We start from the raw sequence: 15,366 nt of genomic DNA, 5'->3' as shown, positions 1-15,366 counted from the left end.
CTAACTGTACTCACAAATAACTGTCAGAACAGCTGATTTTGAGTCTCCTGACCCTACACCATTGTCAGCAATACAAGTATATGTACCATAGTCAGATTTCTCAATATTAGATACTGTCAATGATCCATCAGTCAGTGTATATCTACCATCTATATCAATATCAGTGCCATCTTTCTGCCATGTGTATGTGACATCAGGTACACCTGTAACTGTACACTCAAAAGTGACAGATCCATCTTCATTTACTGTCTGGTCAGATGGTAATGTAATGATTGTTGCTGATTCTAAGATATCATAAATAAATAGATTATATGATTAGGATTTATCAGGTTTACCAGTATCTGTACATAGTAATGTGACTGATCCGGTGCCTAATAATACTGTGTGGTCAGATGGCAATGTAATGATGGTTGCTGGTTTTAAGAAATCATAAATAAATATATTATATGCTTAGAAACTAATCAATATTTAAGTCAAATTCCAAACGAAGAAAAATGATTACAAATAAAAAATATGAGGAAAATAATTTGAGTCAAAATGAACCAGAAACAAACTAAATACAAGGAAGTACATTTCTCAAACCATACTCGTACTATGCTTTTTGACATCGAGGGCAACTGTCGCACTGACCAAAGGTTAATTAACTAACTAACCTGCGTTTCAGTCTCCATAAAGAGATTAATGTTTTCAAATCCGATAGACCTTATGCCTATTTACATTGGCAAGAACTATTCGTGTCAATTATTACTGAACATTACCGCTGTCCGACCTGGGGAACGAGTAATAGAGCATGAACTTTTATTTAGAACTGGCAGACCCCAGATATGTCATGCAGCGAAAACAAAGAACCTTGACTCACAAAACTAGGTCCAGGTAGTTTGAATTCATAAATATAATATTTGCCAACTGGCACCTGCTTTTCTGTCCGACCACGATATAATTAACGAAATGCAGTAGGTAAAAGCTTTAAGTTAAAAATGTGTTTTAATGTAGACTAGATGGCGCTAGTTCAAAGTGGCATACACAAAATGAGTGAATACTGTAGTGATTGCGATTTGCGAAAATGCGAAAAGGAAATAAAATAAAATAAAGCAAAGAAAATGAGACAGAAATTATCAACTCGGTTATACAATCATGGGCTGTACTTAATTTTACACATCAGGAAATTTTATTTTATTTCCGTTTTTATTTTGATACTAAAGTGATATTCGAGTAGCCTGAATGCATTATATATCATTCTCTGGTTCGAAATTGCAATACTCTCTACATTGCATGTATTGTTGGTTATATAATGGAACGTTTACACATTGATATCGTGTATTATGTGTTTTAGGTGAACTGAAATGACAACCGAATTGTTAAAGATAATATCTCCGATCGTTTAGGGCAATTTTAATTTTACTAGTCTGAATACAAAGATAATCTACTTACCTTGCATAATTATATCAGTTTCATAGTACTGAGGTGATAGTGCTGCATTCTGACATCTCCATGTTCCTATATGGTCTGCTTTTATAGGATTTATAGTGAGATAGAACTTTGCATTGGATGAATCTCCTGTTATACTACACTCATCACGACTACCAGGAACAATTGCTGTGTTAGAAGAGACCACTCTATATGTTGGTGATTCTTGTGACCATTTTGTAGAGAATGACGGTGTTACGTCAAATGCACACTGCAGTGTTACACTGGAACCCAACTGTGTATAGACTTCTGCATCAGGAATATCCTTCCATTCAATTCCGCATACTGAAATTAAACTATTAGAGATTACCAACAACATGGGTTTAGAAGCCAGATCTGATTCAATTCCTATCCATTTTACAGGCGACACCTGCTCCCGGGCGGTGGTTATTCTTCACATTTAGAACATTACAATCATACAACCGTAGCTGCGTGATTTAAAAATTATTACAATTTGTCACTGATAAAAAGTGTATTAGGGTTTATGAGAAGACATTTTTGTGTTGCTCCATATAATACGTCTATTATTTTTTTGGTAGGGTTGTGCAGACATATTGTTAAGTCAATAGCCATAGGTATCAGACCGTAAAATCAGAATCGTTGGATGTCTGTAGTCGTGACAACATATAATATAAACATGAATAACAATAGCTTACTTACAATTCACGGTCAGTGATTTATGTTTTTGACAAAGCGTTGTACAGATTAAGTGACTGTGCAATAGTATCTCAATCATGTAATTCTGAAACATTTGGTAATTGTCTCGTGTAACTGTAGAAATGCCAAGTGTTGTAATCGTCTGTCTAACATAGATAAAACTGGAATAACAAGATATTAATACTTCCTGTAGCAATTATTTATACGAACTTACCGTTACTCCACAACGATGCAAATACTACCAGTGTGATGTATACTATCATATTAGGATAGCAATTTTTAATACAGAAGAGACCGATCCAACTAAACTTACTTCCTTAAGGTCTCATGCCACTAATTAACCAATGGCCCAGCAAGAACCAATGAAATTTTTTAAATATTATTTTTCTCAGGTGCTCCCTGTTTGAGGGCGTAATCACCTGGGTCAGAGGTGAGACCAACATGTGGTCTTTTGTTTACTACTTAGCGGCTGTGTACCTGTGGGTTTATTCTGTGTGTTAATGGATGTTCTAATCTTGGTGTTTTTCCAGTGATTTCTCTTGGTGCAATCCAAATACAGTAGGTGTGTCTTGTTTACCTGAGATTTGCAAGAGTTTGAGCTGGCCAACATGTTAGTTTTTTTCATATGGTTGATTACTGGCATGTTGATTTCCCATTTTTGAGCCATATTTTCAACTTTCTTCGTCATTTTCATATAGCAATCTCGTCATATGTTAACATTGTCGTCTATGGAAATTCAATTAGTGGTATGAGCCCTGAATGCATACACGATTATCACGCATATGTCTTCCTGGTTCATGACCTTTGAACCATGACAGTTTGTGAACTCCCGCTTCAAAGACGTGTGATATACACTGTGACGTGAAATTAGAAAGAAACACAGAGCTTTTTGCGAAAGGGAAAAACCCTGTTGTATTCATAATTAGGTCAGAAGTGTATGATAGAGTGTGACCACTGTGATTGGAAGCCGTATAATTTATTTTTGGGAATTTTAACTGACAGCGTATTTAATCATATGATATCATTGATATATTTCAAATATGTATCGCTCAGATTATCCAGTATACCTCACATCGACTTTACAACTTGAGATTGTGTAAGTCATTGTATTAATCAAAACCATACCTTGACAATGGGAATTCCCAGGCGGACTGACGTACAACACATATAACGCATTCATTGACGAACCTAATGTAACTAGCTGATGCCAGAAGGACCCGAACACGGGATATATGAATAGTTTAAGCGTGAATACCCAATGTATTTTTTCTTCCAACCCTTGAATGACGTGCCTGGAACGCGACCTGAATTAATGAATACGCGTATTGTGAAAACAATGGTTGGGTGTTACCTACAAGCAGGTGCACTCATTACGATATTGTTAGTCGCCCATGAATGTAATTACGTTTTGTTATGTGCTTGGTCTTTATATTTTCTAGAATTTATGACTGCAACCATGATACAAATTCAGACCGCGAAATCGCCTCACTAAAATGGTACTTAAGGTTATTAGTTTAATTTTAGACAAGGATTAATATCAAAAAATAAATTCTTTTTGATATTAGAATGCCTTTTTATATTGAGAAATATTTTATTTTCTTAATATTGTACAATACAACAAGGCACACTGAAAGAAAACGAATTATTCGATAACAAAAACAATAAAGGGAAGGGATGTAACCACTAAGAAAATACATTTAATAATATATTTATGTAGTATTGGTAATTATAATAATTTTAACCATTTATCATTATGTTTGTCAAGTTTATTTTGCGTGTTTGCGATGTACGCTTCATTGTGTCGTGTTCGCTTGATTAATAATTGAAATAATGGAAAGGAAATTTTGTTTTATTTCATTTACCCTGATATAGATATTGTTTCCCAAGGATATTAAAATGGTTTAAAATTTTGAGAAATCTGGGGAGCCCAGTGTTACTTGTTGGGGAGATGGGGTTCTATAGAAATTATCACTTTTCAAAAAGCTCTCCAAAAGGCCCGAGAATATGTATAGTAATAAATCGAAAGATCTCTGGTTTCGATTTCGCAGTGACACAGGAAACACAATGGTTCACTAACTTTGGGCGACGTCATTCTGTATAAATCATCATTTGTATAACTAATTCGATGTAGTAATTTAAACTGAAAAATTCTCGCTTTGGTATTTATTGTGCACAATTTTGTTTTATTATATATTTACTCAGCTTTAATATGTGTATATTTTATATACAAGTACAAATTGAGTTTGGTAAAGTTCATTGTAGGTCTTAGGGAATATCGGGGGGGGGGTACGATTTCCATTCCAGGGCTATAGCATCTTAAATATACACAAATTTAAACAATTGTAAACTCGACAGAGTCCTATATTTCCCACAAAAATACGTTTATGAAATGATTTATTATTAAATCTGCAATATAGCAAATACCTATACGATGTATGTCAGGAAGGTACAGAGACATTCCATCCAATTTGATAAAAAATCTCTCTAAAGCTGGTTTTAATCTTCTTGGCAGAAAACATTTCCATGAATGTTGAATTGAGCAGTCAAGATATCTCTTAACCGAAGCAATACGTAGGGTATCACGTAACCCCAAAATGTCAGGTGCTCTTTTGACCTTGATATTCCAGAACTTAAATATTTTCCTATTTACATTTGTTAAAATGTGTGATTATACAATAGTCATACTCATTAAATACACAAGTTTTGATAGTGCAAGGCTCTTTGTATGTTGCCATATAATGTTAAGATATGCTATAAAAGCTATTTAGGAGGTCAAATAAATGCACCAATGAATGCTCCTTGTCCAAAAAATCATCGTCAGTGAAAGCCACATTTTTAACACTTCATTTTTTATCTTAAAACCGTTTATACGGGTATCAGCAATTAATATTTCTAGGGCTAATATGAATAGTGCTGGTGATAGGCATCATACCCCCTATTTCACTTCAAAAATACCTGTGGTGTAGCCATGAATAATGACTGAACATTCTATATCAGTGTAATATGTTTTAACCCAATTTATCAACGAGATACCTGAATTGTATGCTTTTAGACAGTTAATTAAATAGTCCCATTCCAGAGAGTCAAAGACCTTTTGAAAATCAGTCTCCATCATTATTCCGGGCAATTTATTTTCATCACTATAGAGTAGAATTTCCTGAATTATTCGCATACAATCGGAGATATCCCTTTCTTGGTTGAAAGCAGGCTGAGTACAATGAATAACATTTGGCAAAATTGTCTCCAGTCGTTTGAAGATGCAACCTGAACCGGTTTTAGCATCCTCATTTAAAAGCGAAATCGGATGGCAGTTTTTATTGTACTGTTTATCTGACCCCTTTTTTTAATAAGGGTGATGATGCTTTGGGAAGTAGAACGTTGCTCTTGTTCATATGCCTAATTTAATGAATCGACAAGAAAATGTATAACATAAGGCCAGAAAGCAACATAGAATTCTACTGGATGGCCATTGTTACGGGGAGTCTTTCCCATACACATAAGATTGTATAGCGCTTTCACTTGCCTATATATTGAATATTATTGGTAAAAACATTATTATAATTGCTTTCAGTTGTCGGATTTAGTTGATAAAGGTTTTTATAAAATGAATTGAGTACCCCTAGGACATCTTCAAGATTTTGCTTAATCAACCCATCCGGATCAATGACTCTCTAAAGGTCGGGCTATACTTTGTACTTGTTTCCCCTTTCCCGACCCATAGGGCTCTGGAATAGCACCCTGTGTAATGTGTTCATAATGCTTATCAAGATCAGATCTAGCTTTTTGCAACAGTTCAAGGTTTGGGTCAATTTCAATTTCAGACATGCGTTCTGTTCACTGAATAGTAAATTTTCTTATATTAAATTTTAAAATATCCCATAATAACCCTTCGTTCTGAACGGACTCGTATTACAATCATGTAAATCTATTCACAATAGCAGTTATTATAACCAATAAAGTTGTGAATATTCTAACTATAATACCTACATTAACTGATATAGATGTGGTATCACGGTTGCAGACATTAAATGATGTAGATATAACATTACATTACATTAAGACAGTGTGACATTATATGATAAAAATACATCATTATGTGGTGTGTATATGACATTTTACGCAATGTAGGCATTATGTTATGTTATGTTATGTAGATATGACATTGTGTGATATAGTTATCACGTTACATGATACAGCAATAGCGTATTTGCAACACAACATAATATAGCATCATACGATATTAAACTACTTGATGTAGGTATATATGTATGTACGTACGTGATGTGTATATGACATCACACGATGGGTATATGATACGTTATATTTATGTGACATTACATGGTGCAGATATAAAATTACGTTGTGTAGATATGACTTGTTATTATATCCCATGACCATGACAGCCAATCAGATTCGCGCAATGTAGGTAGACATATTCGTGTGTCGACATGCAGCCATATTCGTATGTCTATCTTCATCCGGGTACCTTTCTCTTGAATTTATCTGATTTACGCAAGTAACTTGTCAAGTGAACACGATACGTGGCATCATTTCTTAACTGATTGAGTTGCCAGGTTTGCGTTCACTATTTGACTTATTGGAGTGAAAACTAGGATTTTGTAGCAATTTCGTGTGATTTTTTTAGTTGCGCTTGTCGTGTCGTGAAATGGAACGCAGTGTAGCGTATAGCTGCGCACAGTATGGCACCGCATGTGTTTGTAAAATCAATTCCTCGTCTGACTGAAGCTGCTGAAATTAGGTTTTTCAATGATACCATAAATATTACCGAGTAAAATAGCAGTAGAATTCAATCACAGCACGTGAACTATTTCAACTTTATATATATTAGAGCTCATACATGTCTCAGCTCTACGAGGATGACCCGGGTGATTGCCATGATTGAGTTCCACAATTTTCATATTACGATTTATTCACTATAATATTACAATGTTCACCCAAACAGCTTTGAACATACAGTTTTAGGGACCCTCACAGCCCATTGTCAATCTCGGCTTGGGGTGAACATTTGTATAATGTCGATATTACGACATTATAACATGAACATAATAGGTCACACATCTTCACTACATAATCACACATAAACATCATATAATAAAGATTTTACATCCAATAATAGTAAACCCACATAATGTCATGATATATCAATTTGACGTAATGTCATAACTTCACATAATATAACAGAAAACTATTGTACCGCCCTGACGTTTGTGGTGATATTGAAGCTCAACAACCGCTGAATACCTTGGAATGCGGTACACAGTACAGGTCAACACAGGGGTCAATTGTGTTTGAAGTAAATACTGGCAACTTAGGTTCATGTCCTCAATACCTTTGATATTCAAATTAGATTTCTACAATTCAGACACTGTGTGAGCAAATTGTTGACTACTGCCACCATAGTGTGCTTAAGCTTAAGTTTGTACCCTTTTTGACCATTCACTTCAATTTTTTACACATTACTAAAGGTCTATGATTCCAACTTGGCGCTACCTCATGGATACACAATTATGTGTAGGTTTCAGTCGATAGTATACATTTGTTCCTTGCCAAATGCGAAATTATCAACTATAATTTATTTGAGTTTAGAAATGTACTTAGTCCAAGATTATTATTTTAGCATTTAACATGTGAATCAGCGATATTCTGTGTCGCCGATATACGATAATTGTGTAGTTATCTATCTGGTAGTGGTACACGTATGTCTGGTTATTTCATCAACGAATTTGATTATCTAATAATATTGCCCAGCTTCGTACTGACTATGATCAGCTAAGGAAACTGTGCCATCGAATCTTGAAGCTGATTTTTTCACATTGTAATCCATTTCAATGATTATTGTTATTACCATGTTATTAACAGTTTTAAATAGTGCAGCAATAGAGCTGTCCGGCACTAAAAGTCCCATTGTTCAATCACCAAATCAAACATAATTGTCGTTGCTGTAATCACTCATGATCACTTTATTTTAGGAGAGGTGAGATGCGAACAGGTGTCAGTGAGATATTTCTTGCAGTTTGAATGCAACTTAAACCCACAAACGACGAGAGCTGCTTAGCAAAATCCATCAACTTACTAGCATGGTTATAGAAACAAGACGATCCTAATAACAACAAGACCACTTCAAACACAAATCTATTACAATTATGTCTGAAACTTTTCATTTTCCAGGCTTCTCTAGTGTGTTATCATGCTTTATGTGCTGACGTCAGATCAACATCAATTACGTACTCCACGATTTAAGTACTGAATCGACTTGATTAACAAACTATATAAACACGTGGTTAACAATATGCCAGTCTATTAGTTTGTCATACACATATAAGACACATATATTCGTTTATATTAGCACTATGTCATGACTCTGAATTGTATACCAACATATTTTCTGCAGATATATGCGAAATGTTTTATGTTATCAACTTTTTCTCAACGTAATTATTTCGAAAATAAGTGTTACTATCCCAATGGCGCTAACAATTGAACAACACGCATTATGGGATAATATACAATATAGGTCACAAAGATCATTTATGCATGGAGTAGAGACTGGCAACAAGTGTCAATTTCCTCAATACATTTGATATGCAAATTATATTACAACAACTTGTACTGTGTGAACGTAATCATCAATACAAGTTTCCTTAACTCCTGGTAGTGATTATCTGCTTATTTTGAAGTGCTGATGAAAGTGAAAACATATCACAACGTCATAATACAACTCCATCATATCGTAACCTCCTGACAGTCTATGAACCACCTCGTGTCTGCATTCAAAAAACAAACTTGTATTCGAATAGGTATATCACGGATTCATGTGATTGTTATGAGACTAGGTATTTCCAGAAGTGCCCTGTAAATTAAATAGTAGGTTGGTCATTCCCGGGACTTATATTCACAGTGGATGAAGAAATAGTATAGCACTAATTGATATAATATTCAGATATATATTTATACCTTATTTAATCTTGGTAGTGGCATTTCATATTCATATTCTTTTTCTCTGGTAGCAGGGTTGAGTGATGTATAAACCCTATCTTTGTCAACATCCTGTCAATATATAAGTAAATGACATTATCAGGATACAATATAAACAATGCGGTAGTACAGTATAATGTTGTTTCCAATAGCCAATCAGATTTGTGCATTTGACGGGCGAGATATTTGCATATTTTTCAGACGTCAAAAACATCATAGACGTAATGATTGAACAAAATTCACCGTTATCGTTTGTAGGCGTATTCTCGGAACACGAAATTTGTGAACAGGTCGAACAACTGTAACCAGATATATTGAATTACTTGAGTTATGTCCTATGCGAATATTTGTCACCGGTAGATAGTTATCAAATAACGTATATCGGTCGTTTCCACCTTAGTCGCCACACAGTGCACGCAGCTAGCGCAGATTACCTAAACTTTGCCCGGAATTCCGGGATTTGTTGACGTCGTGTACCGACGTGTAGTGTTTTTTATTTATTTCATCAGGGTTAATTAATCACTTGTTGTTGTATCGTTCATACACGTGGGTTTTATTAACCTGAACTGTTCATTTAAGGTAGCTGGACTATTATTTGCATACTTGTTTTCATCTTCTAATTGTGACCAAATGACTACAAATAGACCCAGGAAAGTATATATTTTTAGAATCGCCATACTTCAAGCTTTACAACGGTGTGTTTGCCATGCCCGTATCTGCATTCTATGACCCGTTACATAATCAAAGGTGAAAAATTACTTTTTCTGTAAAAAAATAATTACGCATTTGTGCTGGCAATAAGAAGTATTTTTTTTACTTATTCTAGTTGTTCAATAGTCTGGTAAATTGAATGTGTCTGGTCAGTTGTATGCAAGCAACGCGTTTTAAAAAATACTGCTGAATTTCAATTACTGTTTTAGTCGCATTGCCCCCAACTCAAACTACAACTCGTTGGTAAATAATCGATGAAATAGTTTGTCTGGACACATTCAAGTTCCTCTCACTGTCACCTCAAAGCTGTGAAAATTTGGTGTTAATCCGACGACAATAAGTATACGTTATTTTTTGATAAAGACCTTGTATTTTGAAAAAAACATAAACTCCTAGAAAACGTCCATGAAGTAATAGCAAATATTTCCAAGCTTGTTTATCGGCACAATCAATTTGTCTTCCCATCAAGTTCTGCTTAAACATGTGTAGGGACATCCAAATGTGTAAAGCTATTGGAAACCAAAAAAATAAAGGAATGGGTTAGCTATAATTGGATAAGTTCGGCATATGAAAACACCAAAATCAATGATTTTTTGTCAGTGGCTGTGTGACCTTGTGTCTGAAACATTCATATGCAAATGACTAATCTGTGAAACAAACATGGGCGGAGACAAACCTCTCAAGTGTTTGGAAACACTCATTATGTGTCAGATAGCTACTGATAACACATCCTAACATTTCTTTGTCTTGAGTTTATCTTTGAAACTTATAGGCACACAGATTAAACCTGTGTTGTTGATTTTGGAAGACACTACTGAGGCTGTCTTGCTTCCCTTCAGAAAATCTACATTTCAACCAACTTACATGACATTCTATGTTATGTTGACTTTATCACATGGAAGTTTATAGTGCATTTCATCAATTAATAAATACATGTGAAAATCGTAATTTTCAACACAAATAATAGTCTCGCTACCTTGAGGTATAGATGCAGGTTCGTGGGCACTTGAGAGTGAATTTTCTTTGTTTTGCTTGTTATTACCCAAACAGTTTTGGCTATAGACTGTTAACTTTTCGCAGCATTATGACTAGTGGATTTACTCAAAAGACGATTTTAAAATATAGAAAACAGATACAAACATCCTCTCTTTTGAATGCTTTGCAAGATTTGGCAAGGCTGTACATAAATAATAAAAGAGAAACGTGGTGAAAAAACGAAATGACGGGATCTCCATATTATGCACCATATTTAACTTTTTACAAAAAGATAATAGGTTTAAATTTGGAACCGTTACAGCCATTTTTATTATGAGCATTAGCAAACTTCTTACTGAGTGAATGGTTATGCAAATTAGCCATTATCTCTACTTGTGTTTTTCAGTTTAGCATGTAAGTTCAAATCTAAATAGCTCGCCCAGTTTTTGTTTATTTTGAGTGAAACTTTCACACAACGTTTATCATTTGTTTATTCACAAAAAGGACGTGCAGCCGTATATGTAATGTGTTTTGCTTTCATATTACAAAGTTGTCAAGCAGGATGCGTGCCGTATATTCAATCCCGGGCAGTAATTCACACTTCGAATGTCATTGTCCGAGAATGCAAAGTTTTAAAAATAAGCCCAGACGTCATTTTGTTCGTAGAGACGTTGTCAAAATAGTGTGAAAATATCAAGAGAAACTGACAAAAATTCTGGGAGCTAATTAATTTTCAATCTCTTTAACCAACCAGAAAACACGAACGTTTTATGAAAGCGACGTTAATCATCCACAAAAATGATTATTGCATCACGACGACATGCCAAAATCAATCATACACCGACGCTTGCTGATGTTCAATCGTCAGATAAAAAAATAAAATAAAAATATTTACAATACCAGGGAAACGAACGTAAAATCGTCCGCGGTTTCAAAACCTTGCGTGAAAACTGTCATGGCGTTGTGTTATCATTTCCACTTAGGGAGGGACACAATGGATTACGTAAAGCCGATGAGATATTCATACAGTTATATAAACATAACGATCGCCATTGGGTGGGTTGAGTCTAATTTTACCTTTCCTCAAACCTTTAAAAATATACTCTGTATGACGCAGTTTTTCACGATCTCCCGTGAAATGGACCGTGCGAAGTTAGAGGGCCAGGTTGAAGCGGGCCGTAATATTTTGCTACACAACGGCTATTCGCAGTTTTTGTACTCAATCGCCGGTGAGAAAAAGTCGAAATGGAAGACAAATATTGTAAATTGAAACAAGTTTCATTCAACTACGAGCAGACGAGACGGGTCGACACAAATTAAAACGAACCCTGACCTCTGGAAATACCTCATTCATAGAGTGTCTTAGTACCAGAGGTCGCCGAGCACGGCCATACAACGTACTTTGCGACATCGCTACAGATGCATGCTAGCTGACAAGAGGGTTTCCGATTAAGGTAACCAAGATGGTATCGCAGAGTGCTTGATTTTCCGTGGTGTTTAGAAAAAGGCATTTCGTTGCCGATGTTTCTGTAATTTCCGGGGTACATTTTATTTTTAATTAACCGAGCATTTTACGTCTTGTCTGTTTTTTTTTAGTTTGCGAGACTAGTTGTTAGCGCTTGAGATAAGTTAAACTGGGTCGCGGACAGGAAGTAACACATCGCCGCACCGTAACTGAGGCCATCAACTCATTTACATATAACATCAACAGTGACTTGTCAATCAAAGAGCAATGTGAACAAAATTTCGGAACTTTTAATCCCATACGCGTGCCTCGGTTCCCTATATTTTAAAATCGATTTTTGAGTATGTTCCAGCATTGACAATACTCCAAAATTTTAACACCATCTAGACTGTCTGGGTAAGAAAAAGCAAAAAAAACATCCCCTTAAGGGAAGATATGTTTTATTATATTACGTTTTATTTAGGTCTGAGTTTATGTGCGCGCATGTCATGTGTAAATATCGGGACCTGTGAAATGTCGCCCAAAGCTAGTTGGTGCCTTCACAAATGTGACAGTAATTTAGAGAAGAATTATTCAACATAAATACATACAAACAATTGCAAGTGTGGTAAAACAGCTACTTGGGAATGGTGAAAATTCTGGATGTTGCAATTGAAAACTTTGGCAGGAGATATATTATAATACAGCGTTACAATATGAGTCTTTTATTCACCATAATACAGATATTGACACCAGCCGCGGTAAATATTAATATTTGCCTCGGCTAGGCCTTGGTTAACAATGCTACTTTCGGGTCGACAAATTTGTATCAACATTATCCCGGGTCAATATTTCTATAATATCTCAGTAGTATAAAGTAATAAGGTGTTCAAATCGTCATGATAGTAATCTAATTTACTTTACCTTTTTCTCTGGTATTTCATAGGTGTGGTCTTTTTCCCTCGAGATTTCTGAAAGTCCAGTATACACTTGATCATCTACGTCATCCTGTTAAAAATAATATGTTATAAAATTATATCAAACAGTTATAATGCCGAGAAAAAATATTTTCAACGTTTCATTTTGAAAACGAAATATTTATGTTACTCACAGATCGTCTTTTTTCTTCGTTCAATCGACGTTTGTGTAATACATAACTAATCACAACAGATATTATAGTAGTAACCAGCAAAGTTGTAAGTATCCCAACAATAATACCGACACTACATGAACCAGAGTTAGAACCTGAAATGACATATAATGTGTATACTGTTAAAATGCGTTTAGAACATTTGTGTTGACAATTGTAAGAGAATGCTCGATGTCGCTAATACAGAGACAGTAAATACGTATATGTAATTCCGTGGTATTTCACACAAGTGTGACGTCATCGCGGACGGACTATTTCGAAATAGCGGCCGTGCTGCTCGGAAGGATAATGCTGTACGGGCAGTCACAAGACCAGTATGACGTCACAAGAGTGAGGAATACCGGAGATTTAATTATCATTATGTCCGTAGACACAGTTTCTCAGTAGGAAATATACTGTTTCTGTCGAATTAGTCTACGCCAGTTAGATGCAAGGAGAACAAATAAAGAAACACATAGGAGCTCTTGCAATACGGTAGATTCAACCGGTACATGCATCTTTTATGTTTTATGGCCAACAGTTTGAGCATATTTCAAACATTTCTAACTTGTGTACGGGAGTGGATAATTTGACCGTGTAATTCGGTACATTGTAATAACGGATATATAATTTAGTTGAACTGGAATATATTACCATTACTAATACTCTTTGTTAATGCAGAGAATTCACGACTTTCACAAATCCCATCTTCAGTGCAATATGTAATTCTGTATTCTCTATTTGTATCATTCACTTTGTATTCAAGTATATTTCTATCGATACATTTCACTATAACATCCCATGTGACATCCACGTGACGTGTTTCTATTTTCACACATGTATATGTCTCGTTCTCGTGACGTGTCCAGCTCAGTATTCTAGTATCATGATTCAGTTCCACAATTGGCTCATCTAAAAAAAGTAACAGTTGCAATTGAGTTATTGAAACAATATTACTTAGATGTAAATATAAGAGTTTACTATTACATAACATTCATATTAGTGTTTCTGCGGTTTGGTCATGTTTACTTCATTCTAAATAAATTCACAAAATAAACACCTCAGCTTGACCAATATTATTGTAAATTATGTTCGTTTATCTAGAAGCCTGGCACTGATATAGGACAATGCATTCACCATCTCAACCTGTGATATGTACTTTATATCATTTATTCCCGTTTCACACTAAAAACCTGACAGTGTTTGAGGTCTAAAATTAAAAAAGAAACTACAACTACAAACTACTCATTTCGTATGTGTGTAGAGTCGTTGTGAACTATCACAGTTTTATTTTAGTTATTATATTCACAATGGCCATAGAGAAGATATGGTGCGCGTATGATACTGTTTCTACTTGCTCTTTATGTGTAGTGTTTTAATATTCTTAAGATAGATGTCCATTGATGCGTCGTTATTTAAATTCTTTGTGTTATTCTACTTTTCGTTCATGGAAATCTTATACTATATACAATAACTATAACAAATTTTTGCAGCAAAACAAACAACGGGAATTTATCGCTAGGTAGTTACTTAAATGCGAGTTGAACAACTTCAAACCAGAAGTAGAGTTAAAATGAATAACATTTATTAAACAGTTTGTATTGTGGTTGAGCTGGTAGATAGTAATTTATTGGTCAAAGCAAAAATGATAGTATACCAGTTTATAAGTGCCATGAACACAACATATAATAACAACATAACACCAGTTAATGTTCACCACTAAGCACTGTTACGAGTTTTGGTTTTCTAAATTAGGCTCAGAATATTAATATCAAATCCATATATTTTTAATGTTGGTTATTATTTTGATTTATTTAAGTAAAATTGACTTAAATGACATTTTAATAATGTTGATGAAAAGAAAAGACATATTTACAAATCAAGTACAAAATGCTTACAAAAATAAATAAATAAATAAATAAATAAATAAATAAATAAATAAATAAATAAATAAATAAATAAATAAATAAATAAATAAATAAATAAA

The 15,366-nt window shown here is 34.5% G+C and overlaps 1 long non-coding RNA gene across 1 annotated transcript; it reads right to left on the bottom strand.

Annotated features, from left to right (window-relative positions):
- Positions 1–9,135: 9,135 nt before the first annotated feature.
- On the bottom strand, positions 9,136–13,258 carry LOC146745989 (uncharacterized). The gene is made up of 2 exons (XR_014929554.1): positions 13,175–13,258; positions 9,136–9,192 (listed from the first exon to the last, which is right to left on the bottom strand). It is a non-coding gene; the product is annotated as an uncharacterized LOC146745989 (long non-coding RNA).
- Between the last annotated feature and the right edge of the window lie 2,108 nt (positions 13,259–15,366).

The sequence above is a fragment of the Saccoglossus kowalevskii genome, chromosome 5, assembly GCF_978046115.1.
Source record: "Saccoglossus kowalevskii chromosome 5, keSacKowa6.1, whole genome shotgun sequence".
Taxonomy (NCBI): Eukaryota; Metazoa; Hemichordata; class Enteropneusta; family Harrimaniidae; genus Saccoglossus; species Saccoglossus kowalevskii.
Note: the sequence above shows the minus strand (reverse complement) of the source record. Positions and strands in the feature narration are given on the sequence as shown.